This window comes from Anas platyrhynchos, chromosome 1 (assembly GCF_047663525.1).
Source record: "Anas platyrhynchos isolate ZD024472 breed Pekin duck chromosome 1, IASCAAS_PekinDuck_T2T, whole genome shotgun sequence".
NCBI classification, from domain to species: domain Eukaryota; kingdom Metazoa; phylum Chordata; class Aves; order Anseriformes; family Anatidae; genus Anas; species Anas platyrhynchos.
In genome coordinates this window covers 142448080-142459535 of record NC_092587.1, presented here as the reverse complement: position 1 = coordinate 142459535, position 11456 = coordinate 142448080, and positions in this window count along the sequence as shown.

The window sequence follows — 11456 nt, the reverse complement described above, 5'->3', positions numbered from 1 at the left end:
AATTTCCAGCAAGGTGCTGGCTGTGAGAGGTCCTTCCTGCAGAGGTGAGCCCCTGGGATTAGGGCCATGGAGACACGGGCTGTGTTATTTCAAACAAAAGCTGGTCTTGAATAGAAAGCACTCTTGCTTTCCAAACACAAAATAAATAATCGTTTTGCTGGTGTGAAATTGAAATTGTCCTTGTCTTGATGCTGCCTACAACTGAAATTGCCACTAAATTTAACAGATTGATGCTTAGTATTTAACTGCCTCTGAAAAGAACTCACCATCAGAAGGGAAGAGTATCAAAAACAAACAAACCCAACCACAAATCTTTTGTTTTTCAGTCAGGGCTTCATTTCAAGTGAGAAGAGGCCTGTAGCAGGTCCCTGCTTCTTCAGGCCATGGCCTCAACTGGACTCAGACTCAGAGACCACCCTGTGCAAGGCAGGGACCCCACCACGGTGCCACCTCTCAACAGGGAGGGAAAGCACCAGCTCCAGAGCACCTCCCTGTTGTTCCTCAAGGCAAAACTGTGCCCTCAAGCCCAAAACGGGACCGTGGAAGCAGAGCAGAGGTGACCTGGCTGAAGGGTTGCATCCTTTCCTTTCTGCCTTGGTGAAGCTTCTCTGGAGAAGATGCTAGAGCTTTGTGTGATCGCTCTGTAGTCTGCTGGAAATACACATCTGCATATTAGCAGAGGTGGAAGCAAATGGTTTTCTGCTTTTATCGTACTTTGCATAATTACAGAACTTTTCCAGTCTCGGTTGGCCCCCAAAGTGGAAATCTTGTGGAAAAAATATGGAGTAAAGAATAAAATACAAAATTTTAGATTGGGTCTAAAAGAAGTTAGTTCTGAAAACTTGCTCTTTGGTAAGCTTTGAAGTGTTTTTACTTAAGTGTTTTTTATTTTTGACACTTTTAGTGTAAATTTACTTCAATTTCAAAACAGAGGCTTAATTTCAGCATAAAGATTACAACTTCTCTTTTGAAAGTACAGAAAGAGAATATTTTGATCATTTTTAAAACATTTTTCGATTGTATGTGAATATGGCATATTCATAAAAAAAAAAAAAAAAAAAGGAAAAGAAAAAAGAAAACCAGAAAACCTTTCCTCCCTAAGGCTTTGATTTTGACAAAACCACATTTTTCAGTGAAAAACATTTCCCAGAACACTTCCCAATTTGCTCTGATATTTACATCTGTTCTTCTCTGAGAAAGCGTCACAGCTGTAGATCAACAGGAATCACACAGAACACAGTTGATTTATGGTCAAAGTAATATTTCTAAATCAACTTGCATTTAAGAGTAGTGAATAGTACATGTCCATATACCATCAATGTATCATAAGGATTTTGTGCTGCTTTTATATTTTTTTTACATTTCTTTTGCATAATTACACATGATTCATGTGTAATTGTCATTTTTACAATTATTTTACATAATTACATGTTATTAAGCTGAAATTTGGGCAGAGTTAAAGATTGCGAGCCAGATCCTTAGTGTTGCAGGCACCCACCCTGATGCCATCATCCGTCTCCGAAGCTGGGCAAGTTGGATCAAAAGGGACTACGGTCCTCCAAAAGCAGGACAGCCCCGCAGTGATGCACGGCTCTATTTGGTCTCTGCCACTTGTGTCCTGAGCTGCAGCCTTGGCCTTTTATCACTATTCTCTCGTGATCCAGACGGGATGTGCAGTTTCCAAGGAGCCAGAAGAGAATTGGCAGCAGGTTGTGCACTGGTCTCCTATCTCTGTCCCTGCTCTGCCTTCCTCTCCAGCCCCCAAATCGCAGGCACTCAGGTGCAAGCCCGTGCACCAAGTGGCTTCTGTTTAATCACAGAAATATTGATTCCACTGGCAAAAAGTCAGGTTTTATCCTGTGCTTGGTAAATAACCAGAGGAGCCATCCAGCAGGCCACGACGCCGTTGCATTTTCCCCACCACCACTTTCATCAGGACGGCTCCTCCTGCGGAGGTAAAGGCTAACTCTGAATTTACCTCCCCAGCTTTGCTTTCACCCACTTTTTCACCTCGTTTTCTGCTCCTGGAGGGGGTGCTGAGACACGCCGTGTGGGTGCACCAGCACACCCCGGAGCATTTTAAGAGAAGCGGTGGGCCCGCTAACAGTCCCTACCTGTCCCGAGGCCCACTGGCTGAATGGCTCGCTTCATGCGGCGCTGACATGATTGATGCAGATCCTAAAAGGTGGCGCGGTGACCTCACGCGTGCCCAGCGCTCCCCACGCACGTCCCCGGGCAGCGGGGCTCCTGTTTATAAACAGTGTCACATTCATGGCTGGGTAACCTGCTCTGTTTACTCTGCCAGAGCAGGACGGCTGCCACACAAGCGAAATATTATTCCCTGCCGTGTGCGCACCGTTTTTTCCGTCGGCTGTGTGTTTTCTTTCATGCTTTGCCCTCACTGACGGTGAACTCGTCGGCTGCTGTCCTCAGGCAGGGGCTGGGGGGTGTGTTTGCTGCCATTTCCAGGGCAGCGTGGTGGAAAACACCCCTGGGACCTCAGCAGCCTGCTTTGGGTCACCTGGGTATTGCTAAGCCAGACTGAGTTTTCCACCAAAGTCATCTCTCCAACATTACTTTAAGGAGATCTTTTTAATGCAGCCTCCAAAGACCTCGTTTCTGGCTCATGAATTAAGAGAAAAATGTCTTCTCTCCCAAAATAATCACAGTAATGAACTCAATAATAAAAACAGCTTATCACCCTTCTGGGTTTTTTTCTTTTCATATTTTCTTTTTTTTGCTACTAATTAAAAAAGAAGGAAGGAAGGTTTAATGCTTTTTAAAATATCTTGTTTAAAGTTGTGTCTGGTTCATTATCTCCCCGGCTTCTGCTGTTTTGAAAATGTCGTTTCTTTTTTTGAAATTTCTCATCGAGATGTTTATGGTAAATATTAACTTACGAGCAAGTCGGGAAAATCAATAGCTGGAACCCTGTCAGTCTCGAAGGAGGCTGCGTGAACTCCCCGGCCTAAAGCTCCGGAGGAGAAAGAGCTCTCTATTGCCTTCGCTGATGGGAAGGGAACAGCATCTCGTAAAAAAATCTGTTCCTGTACACTGCAGGCGCCTGCTTCCTCCAGTGGTACTTGGGCTATGTCTAAACCACAGGGTCCCAGGGGCAGAACAGGCCTTGGGCTTTATCCTGCTTGCTGGGCACCCCAGGAAGGTTGAGCGCCATGCCCAAAGATGCAAAGTGGGTGCATTTGGGAGCAGACCTGTGGTTTGCCTCTGCAGCCCGGGCTCAGTGTACCTGGAAAAACATGCTCTGAGGGCCATCATCCTGGGACCGGGGCAGCAACGAGCCAGAGGACTGGAAAACTTGCACAGGGAACCTGTTTTTCTCTTTATGTGCTCATGTATCCTTTTACCTGGCCTCCCAGGTTTGCAGCTGCATTTGCTTTCCCCTCGTAAAGATTTCCTTTTCTGCTGTCGCTCCCAGTATGCATGTCGGAAGGGGATCTGGGCTTGCTGAAGGCATTCAGAAAGACTACAGTCTGCCTCCCCAGTTTTCTGTTTGGGATCATCGGGCAGCTCAGGTATTTGCCAAAATGCACTTGTTGAAACACAGGGGTCTTTTTGCTTCTCCCCATCTTTCAGATGGATTTTAGGAAGGGTCCAATTCTTTCTAGACTTCCTTGTAGTAAAAAACACCTTTTTCCTAGCATCACTAGGATTGCCTGCACACAGTCAGTGTAAATACAGGCGGCAGAATCTGGCTTCAGGAAATTTTCAGTGTTCTTGAAGTATTTAATCAATTATTTCAAAACTCAAAACAGTACCAAAATGAAAAATTGCCCCTCTGAACCAAAGGGAAATTTGGCTGGGGAACCCCCCACGTTTAGTATTTGATATTTTGGAAAATATCGGTATTTTCTTCAGTTTCTAGCTGAGGAACTGAGCCCACATTGTAACGCTTATAGGATGGATTTCCTGCTCACACTCAAGGGGTTTCCCCTATAAAGTTTGGTAAGGAAGTGTGTTGAGCCTCATTAACTCTCCTCTTGCTGCTGAAACAGCGCTGGAGATTTTTGGAGCTGTGCGTTAAGAAAGCTATCCTGGCTGTGGGGGCAGCAGTGAGGAGCTCTGCAAGGTGAAGGGAACAAAGGCATGGGGAATAGCAAAAATGCCCGAATATGATTGCAGGAGGAAGTTTGTCTCCGGCAGCATATACTGTATCCCGTTCTTTTTATGTGTCAGTATATCAGATTTTCTTTCCAAAATCAGAGACAACCGAAACGGGAATTAAGCTGTCCTTTGAGGTAGCTCCTCCTCTTTACCTTTCACATTTATTTCCACTGTCCACAAAATCTCCATAATGTCTCCATAGATCCCAGAAAAAAATAGTTTTCTCTCACTGTCTCTGTCATATGTTTTTCACAGGCCCTGCTCTGTTGGCTTCTATATTGCTGCTTCTGACTTACAGAGGGACTAGGAAAGCTGGAGACTTTGCACTTCATTTTTTTATAAACCATCTATAGGGCTCCTTTGTGTCCCTGGAAGGACCAGTCTGGCTCTCAGTGACTAGTGGCTCTGAAAATACTTTGGCACTTCCTAAAGAGAGGACAGCAGGAGCCAGAAGTGTGCAGGATGCTGCACTTGGAGTACTGGGCTGCAACCTTGCTCACACTCTGTGTTAATGCTGTGCATTTTATCCATTGGATTGCTGCTGGGATAGACCATGTCTGTGAGTACAGATGCTAGCAATACAGAGCACACTGAAAGCAGCATTGGGCCCCTAAATGTTCTCCTTGGACTTCCTCAGGGCTATGGGAAAGTGCAGATAGAGATTCAGGGTGTAAGCTTTCATGGTGGGGAGACTGATGCAGCATGATTTATACGTGGAGGGAGAAATCTGGGGAGAAGCTGTTCCCCTTTGGCTTCTTGTCCTCATGTTGTGAGCAGCAATGCTTTTTAACATCCAATTTCTGTCCGTGGTGATGTGTACACTACACCACTCAAAGGAGAATAGCATGCTATTGGTGTCCAATGACATGGGCCTTAACCTTTGAGTCCTGAGGGACCACTGGAAGCTGGCTCTGAAGAGCACCCGTAGGGTCAGGGCACAAATTTGCAGGTGCGATGCAGCATTTGCAACTACAGATCACGGAGGTGCAAATGTCACGCTTGGGGCCTTCTCTCTGCCACCTGCAAGGCTGCAGACAGAAGCCCAGGTGCCACACAGAGGCCCATGGAAACCTGTGATCCTAATGGTTTAGCAGCTTGCCAGTCAGAGGAGTAGCGTCCTCCTGTTTCTGTAAAGTGCATTTTCATTTTCTGGCTGTGCTTGGATGCCGCCTCTGCTAGACTAGTCACAGCCTTCAGAGTCTGTGTGGGGCTTCACTGTCTGTCTGCATCCCATCCGGGTGTCTTATGAACCTCCCACAGAGGTGAACAGCCTATTTTAGGCCATGCTGACACCTGCCTTCTTTTACCTTTACACGTTCCCAAGGAGCTGTAATATTTACCAGTGAGAATCTCTCCTCAGTCTAATGCAGTTCACATGAATATCACATGAGGCTACCTCTTGCAAGAGGCAGCCTTACGATGTAATGCTTGTTTTTGTGCTTAGTCTTCCATCCCTTGCCCTTATTTTGCCTTCAAAGGGGCTTTCTGCCCAAGAGGGACAAAAAGGCACAGGTCCTGGAGTGCAAACCTGTCTGAATTAACGTAGGAGAGAGCGTAGCCGAACATTTGCTATCCAGAGAGCGTGCGGTACAGCAACTGCATTTATTAAACATGTCAGTGTAATCTCCAGGCTCCGGCACTGCCACGGCGCTGTGAGAGAAGGCTTGTATTCCTGCATGAGTCCAGCTTGTCTGCCAACATGTCTACCCTTTCTGCAGGTGTATGCTTTACAGCCCAAGGCAAAAATATCCATGCCTTCCCCAAAGATCTCATGGTGCTTCTGCAGGCCAGATGGTTCCAATTTGAGGCCTACACTCGGTGATGTAGCTGTATTGAGTTTCTTCCCTGAAACCAACAAAACCTGCTTTAGCATTTTGCTTGGATTAAAATATTTGTCCCTTTTTTCACAGGGCAGAAGAGGGACTCCTGAAGCCACTGAAGGAAGGAAATCATTACAGGGTTCTACAGAAGTAGGTCATGTGCTACAGCTGCTCATAGTTTAAGAGGAAGAAACATGGGACCTCAAACATGGAACATGACTCCTTCAAAATGCTTGAGAGCAACCCAAGAAAAACATCCTCAGAGGCTTATTTAATAAACATTATCTATAATAGTCTCAATGTGTGCTCATGTTTCCTTAGGAGTTTGCACCTACTTCCCAGGGCTAACAGGATTCCAAAATAGAGCGCAGAATAATTTAATGAAAAGGATTTAATAGTTTGTGTTAAAGCTAATATGGTCCATTAGGAGCTGTCATTTTATAAACAATGAAGATATGTTACCCTCTCTATCGCTGCAAAGCCATTCCAAGCAAGGTTTGTAAACAGTCAGTAATGATCTATAGAACACGCACAAAAGACAATTAGAGCCACATTTGAAAAATGTGCTTTCCCTCCCATTTGATTTCTTTTTAAATAAACCTAAGAGTAGCATATATGTATGTAGATGGATAGATGCATAGCATAAAGACCGCATATATATATATATATATATGTGAGTATGTGGATTTCATTAGCAATCATACAATGTTCATTATCTTAAAAGCACTGCTATTTCCACAGCCCCAAAAATGCCTAAAGTGAACTGTTAAATCAACTGAAAAGTTTTTAATTATAATCAAAGTGTCACTTCACTGCAGCTTTTTTTTTTTTCCAGCAAACTAACATTTTTTGTGAAGACTCAGCCTGCTTTCTTTAACAACTGTGAACACAAAAGATGATGAACCAAAATAGTGCCAATTTCAATGTGCAGAGTTTATTTCTCCACAATGAGAGTTAATGTAACTGCAAAACATTTACATAAGTTAAAAAAGGGCCTCTCCAAGGTTTGTGGCTCCTCTCCCTTGATCCCATTTCCCACTGGTGTGATGCCAGAGGATGGCAATGTTGTGTGGGGCTACGGAGAGACATGGCAAGGGGAACAGATGAACCCAAACACCCCTCTCACCTGTGCAACTGGCCCATGTAAAAAAGGTGTCACTGCTGCTTGCTGGCCCTTTTTCCAAGCTCTTTTCTGGAAAACATCTCAGTAGGCTGGAGGAGAAAGGATGGGCCACCACAAGTGGTTCCTGTGTCTCTGCCATGCTCCAGTGCCACCATGGCCCCCTGAGAGCGGTTAGGGCAGCCACAGCCTAAAGAGCCCAAGAAGGAGAGGGACAAAAGATCTCCCCAGCCCAGGCCTGCTCCCCACACCCCAGTTTTCTGGAAGCCAGGCAAGAATGAAGTATGAGAGAAATCAGAACTAATGACTGCAGGGGAGTTACTGGTGTACAGTGAGGTAAGTGTTTGGAAAATCAGGTCCATAAAGTGCCTTTATTTCTTATTACTACATGATCTAGAAGCAGATGGAATAGTCAAAAGATGACTAACTTGGTAAAAAAAAATGGATAAAACCTTATTATTTATAAAGTGAACCCCTCATTAAAAAGCCCAACTTTTTCAAACAGCATTTAGATTCTTACTCAAGAAAACAGGCAAGAACAAAACTTCAAGCTGAGGTCACTCTGTTATCCATTTGCCTTGTAAAGATTTACTTCAGCTACTTCTGCAAGGTTTGTGCAGTGTCTTAGGACTGCCAGGTGCTTAAAAGCCACTTATGTGGAAATCCTGCTAAATAGCTGAGTAGAAACATATAGAAAGAGATTGAATCAAATCTGGTAAGCACTTGCAGCAAGTGTTAAACAGGTTTTTCAGAAGGTTCTGTTATTCAGTTTATGTTGCTGCTTTTTTTTATAAATGGTCTGTTTTTATATGGACATAGGGTTGGTCTGAGAGCAAATACTGAACAAGACAAAAGATCCTACTTTAAATCCCATATAAATGGTAAGGAAAATGAGGCAATAATTTCTGTTTCTTCACATGAGTGCAACACCAAAATATGCAGGAAAAATACAAATGTGCTGTTTGGATACTCCCTTCTTTCCTATAACATGTTTAATTTTTCAGGCGAATAAGAGAGGAACCAATGTTAATCTGCATTCTCAACTACTCTCAATTGATTTGATTGAAGTTAAATTAGTATTGCTGATTTACAGTGATGTCTTGGCTAGCTTCATGCCAGCACAGATATGAGACAGCCCCGTCTCCCTGTTGGTCATTGGACATCCTTCAGAGATTTTTAATGGGGACTGCACTGAGTCAGATCTAGCATTAAATCTACTTCTAAGACTATAAAAACCTGCTGTTCAAATGCTGAGGAAAACTGGAAAAAAAAAAATCACAAGTACCTCTAAACAGGAGAGACATTCATGGCATAAAAATACTTTGTCAAGTTACATTATCATAGTCACAAGGGTAAAAGAAAAATCAGTTGTATTCTAACAGAAGACATGAATGCTAATGGATGAAGGTAAAGCATAGCAGGAGATGGTAAGTAGGCTTCTTTTGAAGTCAGTACAGAAAAAATGGGCATTTCTAGGAGGTTCATCATCTTCTAGGGCTGACATCTACATCTGAACAGATGAAATGAGTCTTCAGAACACCTATTTCACTCCACTGACACTGGAATCATAGAATCACAGAATGGTTTGGGTTGGAAGGGACCTTAAAGACCACCCAGTTCCAACCCCTCTGCCATGGGCAGGGATGTCACCCAATAGACCAGGTTGCTCAAAGCCCCATCCAGCCTGGCCTTGAACACCTCTGGGGATGGGGCACCCATGTTGAAGGGATCCTAGGAATCTACCTCAGGTGTATATGGTACAAATGTCTCAAGTTAAGGACCAAAGGAGTCCATCCCACAACCTACAGAACTACTCTTGAAGTTCAAAAAAAGGAGGTGGGGAATGCCTAGATTTTACCAATCCTGAGGCTCTCTTGTACTGTTTTTATTTGTCCTGGCCCACATAACATATATGATGGACTTGTTTTAATGTTGTTGATAGATGCAGCATTCGTCTTTGATCTGGTGAGCACAGAACCAGTCTCATAGTTCCAAAGGTAATTAAAAAGTTTCCTACTACCTGATGATTTTTAAATGAAAAATTATTAAGGAAGAGATAATTTTAGTTTTTCACCCAAATGGGTATGTTTCTAATGTTTACCTACTTTTGGAAATTTCCCTACGGCTGGAGAGGATTGAAAGAGGGGGAAAAGATGGGATGGGAAAAGAGATTACTGCATTCGTGTTCACATTTGCTTTGCTTTCAAGGAAAATTTCAGTGCTTTAGATTTCTTCCCACTTAAAAGTAGAGAAAACAAAATACTGGTGCCAGGGACAGGTGCCTCTAATGTATTCTTGTCAGACATGCTGGGAACAGGAGAGCTCTATTTTTGAAATACTACTGTTAGCTACATTACGTGGAGGTCTTGTTAGCGGTAAGCAGCGAATTGGTGTTTAGCGATGCAGGTGACAGCACTTATTAATTTGGGGGAGAAGGAAAGAAATCTCCAAATTCTCAGGGAGACAGGCATAGTCTTGTATGTCAATATGAGGAATTTATGCAAGCATCCTCTCATTTTAATGAGGTAGAAAAAGCAGTACTGAAGAGGCAGTGGTAAGATACCAGCTTATGCCTTGATTCAGGAAACATCTACTTAAGCCATCTTTATGCAGGACAGCACTTAATCCTCTGCTTAACTTTGATTTACATGGGCGCTTTTGTGGTATCTCAGGTAAGGATGGCTAAAGACCAGGATGAACAGTGTCTCAGTTAATAACAAACTCAACTCTAGGCTCACCTGGTAATAATAATAATAGTAATAATAATAAATTGCAGCTAAGTAGCTACTTTTTTTTTTCCTTTTCATTTTATTTTTTTCTTTTTATAAAGATGAAGTGTTAAGTTGTATAAACAATAATGGTTTAAGACTCCCTGCATTCCCAAGCCGGGAGGAGGTTTGGTCATTCTCCTTCTATGGTGGCAAGCACCTGAAGATGCCTGGTAGCAGCATTATCATCACTCTGGTGTCTGACATGGAGAGAGCAATGAACTCTTGGTCTCCAGTAGCTGCCTCCCAGTATACTCGGTAGTCAACCTGAACAAAGCACAGAAAGTGAAACCTCCTGTCCACAAAGACAGCCCATGGCAAAATGAAGAAATACTGGGGGATTCCTGAGCCCCCCAGGCCAGCATGCAGCCACAAGAACATCCTTTTCCTTGTCACTGTCTAATAACATACAAGGGGGAATTTAATTTAATTTACTGTCTTCATTTGAAACAAAAGCACTGAAATTTGCATCACTAATGCAAAATCTTTCTTTTAAAATGAACCGACTTGGAAAGAATGGAAGCATGAGCTATGTCTGGTTTGGTGTCTGGGTTATACTCCAAAGTTTGATGATCACACCCAGATGACTAAAATAATGAAGGTGATAGATTAGTGTATTGATGCATAATCACTGTCTAGCCTGCAAAACTTATGAGCTGCATGGTTTTGAGAACAATTACTTGTAATTAAAGCAACGCAGGCTGCCCCCCTCAAAGAAATATTTTGTGGATCACACCAATTAATTACATTTTTCAATGAGAATAGCTCTTAAATGCCTGTGCTGCTATTTATTTCTGACCACATTCAGAATTCTGAAGAGATATGAATTATGTATTGTTTAGCGGTATTATTTTGGTTTGGGGATTGTAAAAAATACCTCCCTCTTTTTTGATAGCATCTCTTGAATGAATTAAAAGCTAACCATTTCCACAGGGTGAGGATATGAACAGACTCTCATAATGATGAAAGGGTGTTTTTAGGCATACAAGCATTGTCTGATGAAGTCAATATATCTATCCAGCTTAACTATCTGCTTATCCATCTCTTTTTGATTTTCCACACCCTTCAAAGACAGATTTGGTGAAACTAAAAGGCCACCTCATGCTCTGGAAAGAAGAAATCTACCATTGTGCCAGCTCCTTTACTAAATGCTACTATATTTGCTCTAAAAAAAAAATAAATAAATAAAAGCCACATTGTGGCATTTTCAGACTAATATGGTGTAGGCCTTCCTTCCACTGAGGGTTGACTTCAATATTAGAGATCACCCGTGGTCAATCTCACTATAAGAACAGTGCTTTGAAAAAAGGTTCTTGCAGTATTCTCTCTCTCCATGTTTGAGATATTAAATATGAATTAAAAACTGAGCTTGGTATCTTAATCCTGGCTCAGTATTTGAAATCTCACATAGACTTGAAAGAGTTGTATGAAAGAAAAGAGGATAAGAGCCATCCACGGTTTGTTTTTTCTAAAACTGCAGCTTTACCTCATTGATTCTGCAAAAATAAACTCTACAGTCCAACTCTAAGCGAAATAAAATACAAAGCCTGAGTTTTGTTCTAAGAGTGATTGTGCATACGCAACTCCCATTAAATCTTTTCCCCTTCATCTTCCCTTCCCTAGTTA